General features: G+C 37.6%; 2 long non-coding RNA genes across 2 annotated transcripts; both read right to left on the minus strand.

The window, feature by feature from the left end:
* Window positions 1-1,907: 1,907 nt before the first annotated feature.
* Window positions 1,908-3,372, minus strand: LOC107681569 (uncharacterized). The gene is made up of 3 exons (XR_001633273.1): window positions 3,332-3,372; window positions 2,052-2,126; window positions 1,908-1,965 (listed from the first exon to the last, which is right to left on the minus strand). It is a non-coding gene; the product is annotated as an uncharacterized LOC107681569 (long non-coding RNA).
* A 1,670-nt stretch (window positions 3,373-5,042) lies between these two features.
* Window positions 5,043-8,293, minus strand: LOC107681568 (uncharacterized). Its single transcript, XR_001633272.1, has 3 exons — window positions 8,217-8,293; window positions 7,650-7,738; window positions 5,043-5,204 (listed from the first exon to the last, which is right to left on the minus strand). It is a non-coding gene; the product is annotated as an uncharacterized LOC107681568 (long non-coding RNA).
* Between the last annotated feature and the right edge of the window lie 573 nt (window positions 8,294-8,866).

Consider the following 8,866-nt stretch of genomic DNA (forward strand, 5'->3'; position numbering starts at 1 on the left):
CTAGCATACAAAATATACCAATACCAGCACAAAACCAAAAATAAATCAGAGCAAAAAACCCATGAAGCTGTGGTTTAATGTGAATTTAGAACCGCTAACTTGCATTATAACCCGTGGCTAACTTGCATTATAACCCGTGTAAAAGTAGCCCGGAGTCAGACCCACCTCTCCCGCAGCTGCGTCTGCACTTCACATGCATATGCTCACGTGCGCGAATTAACAATCACAAACGGCTGCATTCGAGTCTAATCACACCTTGCTGTGTGTGATCTGCAGGTCTGTTACAGCCCATGGAGGAGGCCACGTCCTGCACATTACGCTGGATGTTTGCAATGGGGCCTGATGGAAAGAGCACAGGTGATGAGTCAAAAACTAATGAAGGCTCGTGACTGTCCAAGTTTCTGACATCTGTGCTTTGTATTGCCATTGTCAAACAGTTTAATGTTCCTGTATATGTTCCTAGGATGTTTACGTTGGTAAAGTCCATGCAGCACATAAACCATCAGGAATGTCAGTCCTTGTGAACGAATCATATTAGGAAACATCAGGAGGACGGAGCAGCGGAACAGTGAAGAAAACATGCCTCCAAGAGTACACAGACCTGCACAAACACACAATACAGCAAAGATAACCATAAGTTAAAAACACATATGTGACCCTGGAGCACAAAACCAGTCTTAAGTCGCACAGGTATATTTGTAGCAATAGCCAAAAATACATTGTATGGGTTAAAATTATCGATTTTTTTTAGTGCCAAAAATCATTAGGATATTAAGTAAAGATCATGTTCCATTAAGATATTTTATAAATTTCCTACCGTAAATATATTTAAAACTTAATTTTTGATTAGTAATATGCTTTGCTAAGAACTTCATTTGGACAACTTTAAAGGTGATTTTCTCAATATTTAGACTTTTTTGCACCCTCAGATTCTAGATTTTCAAATAGTTGTATCTTGGCCAAATATTGTCCTATCCTAACAAGCCATACATCGATGGAAAGCTTATTTATTCAGCTTTCAGATGATGTATAAATCTCAATTTCGAAAAACTGACTCTTATGACTGGTTTTGAGGTCCAGGGTCACATATGTATATCCCTGAACCAGAATACTTCTACATCAAAAAAAAAACTTGTGCACTTCCCCACAAACACACATCCAACAACAACACTTTGTACTGTTGTCATGGCAATATTTTGCATGAGACCGAAAAACAATCCTTAAAAACACATTAAGACAAGATCAGCATCCCATGTTAGTTTTATGATTATAATATAATGTTAGTTATATAATGAAATAATTTATATACACTACCATTCAAAAATGTACTTTTATTCAGCAAGGACTTATTAAATTGATCAAAAGTGACAGTGAAGACATTTATGAAGTTACAAATGATTTATATTTCAAATAAAAGCTGTTCTCTTGAACTTTCTATTAAAGAATCCTGACAAAATATATCACGTTTCCAAAAAAAAAGTGATTAAGCAGCACAGTTTCCAACATCCATAATAATAATTAAAAAAAAGTTTATCCCACAACAAATCAGCATTTTTATAATTAATTCTACAGGATCATGTGACGCTGTGAAGACTGGAGTAATGGCTGCTGAAAATCTTGCTTTGGCATTGCAGGAAAAAATTACATTTTAAAATATATTAAAATAGAAAACAGTATATATATTTTTTTTTTATCAAATAAACACAATCTTGGTAAGCATAAAAGGCTTTCAAAACCATTTTAAAAAAGTTAAAAAAAAATAATAATAATAATTTTAATAAAGATTAACTACAATCTAACCCTAAACTAGTATACAACAGATTTAGCATAGTTACTTACCCACTCCACTCAGAGCTCCAAATACAGCTCCTGTGAGATGTCGAACCACAAGAAGCTCTGACAGTGGCCCGAACAGTAACTTGTGAACTCCAGGTGGCAGAATATGCTTATACACCTGCTCCAAAGCTGCAAATTCACAAAAAGTCACAATATATATGCACAACAACTACTTTAGTAGATTGATAGGTTTTCTAAAAATGTAACAAACACACTTGAGTGGGGTAATTAGTTCGGGTTTCCCTGAGACACTCCATTGCTGGTTTCTTCTTCACTGATACAGAGGAACCCTGCAAAAGGTAGCAGTTTTAAAAGATGCAACCAGTCAGTTCGAATGAGCTCTCATGGATTTAATGTAAACAGCCATTTTAACGTTTATGATATCAAAATGTACTTGTATGAGTTTTGGAAATGGGTCCTAGACAACCTTTTATCCGCCCACATGTATCAAAGAGTGAAGAGCATCAACAAGCTCTGTAGTGGAGAGGTAAGTCTTACGCAGCGCTGTTTTGGGGTTCATCTTTATTTGTCTTTCCATCTTTTGTTATCCTTAAAAAAGTAAATTGCTCTCTTTTTCACTTCTCCACGATGATCCCAAAAGAACCTTTTTTGAAGTCTCTCGGTAGGAAAATGTCACGGTTGCGCGCACCGCCGAGAGGTGAAGCACAATCTTGTTAGGTTTACTCTGGGTCTGTTCCTCGCATCAGTTTACGGAATGACAGCGCTGTACATCCAGAACCACAGCCTCTGGTTCTGCATCATCACCACCGGCATCCTCGTCGCTTGCGCGGGGTTTGGTACGGGCCTCTCTGACCGCGTGCGCACCAAGGTCATGCTGATGTTCCCAATGCTGTGCTCGAGTAAATAAACGCTTGTCAATCTCTTTCATATACGTAAGTGAAAGTGTACATGAAAATTGTGCTGCTACTTTCATATTAACGCGAGTATAGGTGCAGATACGGGACAATGGGGCTAGTTGTGGGTTCTTTTTGAAGAAGAAAAACGATACAGTTCATTGAACACACTTCGACTTCTGAACTGAGGTTCTTGTCACATAGGAACCCGCCATTAAACACACTAAGAAACACACAGCAATTCATGAAACGGCAAAAAAAGGTAAAGGTAACATACAATAATATGAATGAACGTGAAGTTAACGTAAGATATGGACACTTATGAATATTCACTTGAACTGACAACAACATTTGAGTTAAAATGTGCAGTAAAGTCACCTCTCCTCTGAATGTATGCCAGTGTAGTTTTATTCTTCATTTGTTTACTTAACACCAATACAAAAAATATGATATGATGAGTATGGGTTTTGGTATCCCTTTAATCTCCTCTGAATTAACTTTAAACTACTGTTAAATCACCTGTATTATCAATAGTCAATTACCTCACAGTTTTCAAGAGAAGTAATACCATAACACTCAGTGCATCTCTTTCTCTGTCTTTCAGTCAGGGGTAAAAATGTCCTTATTTTCCTCATCTTTACCTTGGTTATCCAAGGCCCAGTGAGCAACACGATGGAAAATGTTGAACGGGCTGCAGACAGTGTGATCTGCAGTGCAGAACTTGCCATGAGCCAGACACAACAGCTCCTGCAGCGTGCCGCCAACCCGCTGCTACGTGAGTCTATCTGCAAGAGCATCGTGTTAAAGATATCAACAACACACCTCTTTCAAAAACACCAACATCTGCTCAAACGAAGTGGAGAAATTATTTTGAAATTCACATCATAACAAATCAAAGTTGTGGCCTAATGGTTAGAGAGTCGGACTCGTAACCCAAAGGTTGCGGGTTCGAGTCTCGTACCGGCAGGGATTGTAGGTGGGGGCAGTGAATGTACAGTGCTCTCTCCCACCTTCAATACCACGACTGAGGTGCCCTTGAGCAAGGCACCAAACCCCCTGGGCGCTGCAGCAAAAAATGGCTTCCCACTGCTCCGGGTGTGTGTTCACGGTGTGTATGTGTGTGTTCACTGCTGTGTGTGTGCACTTTGGATGGGATAAATGCAGAGCACTAATTCCTAGTATGGGTCACCATACTTGGCCACATGTCACTTCACATAGATCTATTTTCTTTCCAGTTTAATTCTAAATCTTTTAAAATCCATGTGAATTAGGCAATCAATGTCTTCTGGTTTACTTGAAAATTACAGTAGTGTGTCGTACATATTTCTGTTTTGAAATCCTGAAAACATCTTTGTTTAGCAGCCCTGAATAAGATAAAACAGATGGCGAGGAATGCTTACTCAATGGCAGGCCGAGCACAAAACTTCATCAGAGCTCTGATGGAATCTGTGCGGCATGTCGGTTAGTGAATCAATCGGTCAAACTTCCAGTAATGACATTGTCTGGGCAAACCCGCCTATGGTCTTTCATTTATTTACTGAGGTTTGAGGTTTAGGCATGTTTGAAGTCCCTCTGTCTCTCTACTCTACTGTAATTTACAGTATCCTGTTTATTTTCTGCGTCGCAGTGGTTTGGTTTTATTATATTTGGTATATTATGTCTATTCTACCATCGCAGAATTCTTTCCTGTGACAGAGTAGCCTACTAAGTCTTAGGTATTGTTCATCTCCATGCTCGATACATAGTTTATTGATGTTATTTTCTCCTGTGGGAACAGTTTGTCACGTTTAAGTAGGCCTATATGTTACAGTGTGAAGAGGGGTGGTCGTGTTTCCATGTGTACGTATCTTGCGCATTCCTCAACAGGATGATCGTGATCTGACAGCAAATTTAAACATGAACTCTATAGCTACGGAGTCAGCGCTAAAATAATTGATTTCAGCCTTATGGAGCAGAAATCTGCTGTTTAGCGTAATGCACTTCTAAATAATGAACTGAAAACTGCATGTCATTACTAAAATTATTTTTAAATGAGTCAGTTTGCACAGATATTTTTTATTTAATGCCTGTTGTTTGATTTAATAGGCTTTTCCGGCAGCGGGACAGCTGTTCTGCATCTTACCATCATATATTGCTGAACACATGAAGACTGCTTTGGCTTTTCATAAGTACAGCTCCTCTGAGAGTGATTTCCTGGCATGGAGTGATTCTTAACTCTATTAAAACTTATTCAGTTACGCTGAAAGAAGCTTATTGTTTAGTTATTGCCATTTTTGTTGTTGTTATCCCTAGCAACCATTGCAGCATTTGATCGAATTAAAAAGGAGTTTCAATTCAACATTTCTACCATCAACTTTGACCTGCTTCTAAACAACAGTCAGTCCATGCAGGATGCTGCTCAGGAGATCATGGAGGAGGTGTCAGAGGAGCTGGGCCTCCTCCAGGAGCTTTAGCTCCTACTGGCATACTTGGGTTTCTTCCTGCTTCTCTTCATGTATCTCCAGTATGTACTTCCTGTTAAAGACATCCAGCCACAGTAAATACTCACACACATTGAGACATATTCACCATGTCAGAACTGACATAGAATTCTTACAAAATTATTCATAAAAGTTATATTTGTTTATATTTTGTTTGGTCAAAACTGAATGGAGCTGTTCAGTTTTTAGTCCAAAAAAGGATATAAGGATTTTTGAGCCATGGGTTCTCTCCTTCTGTTTAGGAAAAAAAAATGTAAAAAAATATATATAATAATAATGATAATAATAATTATTATTGTTAATATCTTTTTTTAATATATACAATATTACTCCTCCAGGTTGGCCTACAGACTGACATCATGGCCGAACAGCTCTATGGTGGAAACTTATTTTTGTAATGTTTGGTTGTTTTTTATGCATTTGTGAACAGGGCCATTCTGTACAAAAATCAGTACCTTCATAATGATAACTTTGAAAACATCTACATAACTGACCAGTTTACTGAGCTGGACAGGAAGCGCACCAGACAGGGCAAAGCAGCTGTACTTCCCCTCAGCCACAGAGAAACTCTCACCTACATCATGCCCTGTAAGTGTATACTTAAATGATGTGTGCATGTGTCCTTTAGCAGATAGATGGTGTGGGGTGAAGGGTCAAGAGGAAGGAAGAAAGGAAAGAATGTTCATTTAGATAAGTGAAACAGAGCTGAAAGAGGCTGAGACGGTCAAAAATGTGGAGGAGGACCCTGAACTGAGAGAGGAGAGATTAACAAGGAAAGATGAGAAAAATTTCACAAGGGAAAGGTCAACAACTACCAGAGAACAGGGAAAGTGTTTCACACTCAGAGAGACAACATGTCAAAAGGTCAAACTGCTGTAGTAATCTGCACTAAAACACTGACCCAAAAATTGCATGTTTGTTTTAGGAAACAACAACAACTAATTTATGTCAAACTCTACAGAACATTGCTGTATTAAAGGGATAGTTCACCCAAAAATGAAAATTTGATGTTTATCTGCTTACCCCCAGGGCATCCAAGATGTAGGTGACTTTGTTTCTTCAGTAGAACGCAAACGAAGATTTTGAACTCAAACCGTTGCAGTCTATCAGTCTTATAATGTCAGTGGATGGGAATCACGGCTTTAGGAGTCAAAAAACACAAACAAAACCTAATTAAACCCTGCGGCTCGTGACGATACATTGATGTGTAAAGACACAAAACGATCGGTCTGTGCAAGAAACTGAACAGTATTTATATCGTTTTTTACCTCTGATTTTCACCGCAATGTCTGAACTGTCCTGAGCGCGTTCTCAAACAGCCGGCACCTGACGTGTCTTTTTCTTCTTCTTGCTTTACGGCGGATCGCAGACTTATAAGTGCATTACCGCCACCTATCTCTCAAATGGACGGGTGGCGGTAATGCACTTATAAGTCTGCGATCCGCCGTAAAGCAAGAAGAAGAAAAAGACACGTCAGGTGCCGGCTGTTTGAGAACGCGCTCAGGACAGTTCAGACATTGCGGTGAAAATCAGAGGTAAAAAACTATATAAATACTGTTCAGTTTCTTGCACAGACCGATCATTTTGTGTCTTTACACATCAATGTATCGTCACGAGCCGCAGGGTTTAATTTGGTTTTGTTTGTGTATGTTTTTTTGACTCTCAAAGCCGTGATTCCCATCCACTTACATTATAAGACTGATAGACTGCAACGGTTTGAGTTAAAAATCTTCGTTTGTGTTCTACTTAAGAAACAAAGTCACCTACATCTTGGATGCCCTGGGGGTAAGCAGATAAACATCAAATTTTCATTTTTGGGTGAACTATCCTTTTAACCTGCGAAACTTCTGTTCAAATGTTTGGGGTCAGTAAGTTTTGAATGAAGTCTCGTGTCCACAAAGGCTGCATTTATTAGATCAAAGATACAGTAAAAAAACAATAATATTATAAAATTATGAAATGACTGCATTTTGTTCAGAGACCATGAAATTGGCTACTCAAAATAAATTAAAGTAACATTTAGAAACCTAAATTGTCAATGTTTTCCATTTAGTCTATGTCATATTAACAATTTTGCATATTGTTTGGGCCTACGCAGTTCATTGCAATATTGATCAATTTCGATATTTGATTTTTAGGACATTTTGTATGATTTTGTACAATTTTGGTACAGTGTTGGATCGACTAATCTGAAATCGTGACCCAAGGTACACAAAGTGAAAATCACAGCATGGTTTCAATGCATGTTTTTCTTTGTTGCATTCCACAATTTCACTAATATGCCACTGAGAAATTTAACTTATTATATTGGCACTGTCACTCTTATTTTCACATTGCAATACATATTTAAACATTTTTACATTCAAATAAAATAGTAATATGTCAATGATTTGCTTACTCGCTATATATTTGTTATCCGTCTAGCATGTTCTACCATATATTTTTGATATTTTACCATTTTAATTAATTTTTTTTTCACCTCCAGCTCCTGTAGTGGTTGCAGTACAAGTGAATGGATCTGGTTACGCCTCAGATATCTTTAGGGACATTGCAGCCTCATTTGACATCCTGCAGAAAGGAAACATCACTGTTCTTAGCAAGAAATGTCTCATGAAGCCTTTGGAGCCAGACTACATGAGATACCTACTCATTGGTACAACTACAATACAAGTACCATTAGAAATTTGTACAAAAAAACATTTGTACTGTCAGTCTAGATGTCTATTGTTTTACAGTGACTCCTAGTGGTCAAGACTGGAACAACAGATGGAACATACCACAGTCAAAACACAGCCACAACCACAAATACTAATACAAATTCACTGTGCTAATGATGTCTGTGTCAACTCAAAGTGTATTTAAGAAAATTGTACTGAAACCATAACTAGAATTCAACTACTGTTGTTTTTAATATATATTTTTTTTAATTTTAGTTAGCTTTTTTATTTTTTTATATTGTACAACTGCACTAGTCATCGTAACTCAGTGATAGCAAAAACAGTAGACATATGCAAACATTTAATTTTCATTTGGTTATATGTCTGACCTTTGTCTTCCCTCCAATCAAAGGTCTTCTTTATGGCTTTGCTCTGTTTATTGTGATTGCTGGTGGCTACGTCAAACATTTACAGAGGTTTGTGTGTGCCAGGTACCATCCTGAAAGAGAGAAAGTAGGAAAACAAAAGATTCATTCATTCATTCATTCATTCATTCATTCATTCATTCAAAAGATTCATAAATGTAAATTATTTGTCAATTATTTACTATGCTGGTCACCTTGAGACCTTCTTAATGCTTGTAAAATTTGATCTATAAAGAGAATTATGCCTCATGGAGGACAAACACTTATGTGTACAGGGTTGGCTTGTAAAGGGACAATGAACTGAACTAGTTTATTTTCAGTTTGCTTTTATTATGAATTCATTATCAACATTCATTCAATTCTTAAAGTAAGAGAAAGTTAGTGAATACTAAATGTGTGCATGTTGCAGAAGAGAATCCAGTACCTCCACAGGCATATTCTCACTCAGCGGGGGTCTTTAGGAAAAGCACTACTGAGGGCTGTACAATGAAACAGGGTAGACCAGCAACATGATGGCATTATACAAACACTGGCCAAACTGTGAGTATGAACCTTTATAAAGAAAATCACTATTACACACTCGCTGGATAAATTATTCTCTTCTCAAAAACATA

Source organism: Sinocyclocheilus anshuiensis, unplaced genomic scaffold (assembly GCF_001515605.1).
Source record: "Sinocyclocheilus anshuiensis isolate Anshui unplaced genomic scaffold, SAMN03320099.WGS_v1.1 scaffold2178, whole genome shotgun sequence".
Classification (NCBI taxonomy): Eukaryota; Metazoa; Chordata; class Actinopteri; order Cypriniformes; family Cyprinidae; genus Sinocyclocheilus; species Sinocyclocheilus anshuiensis.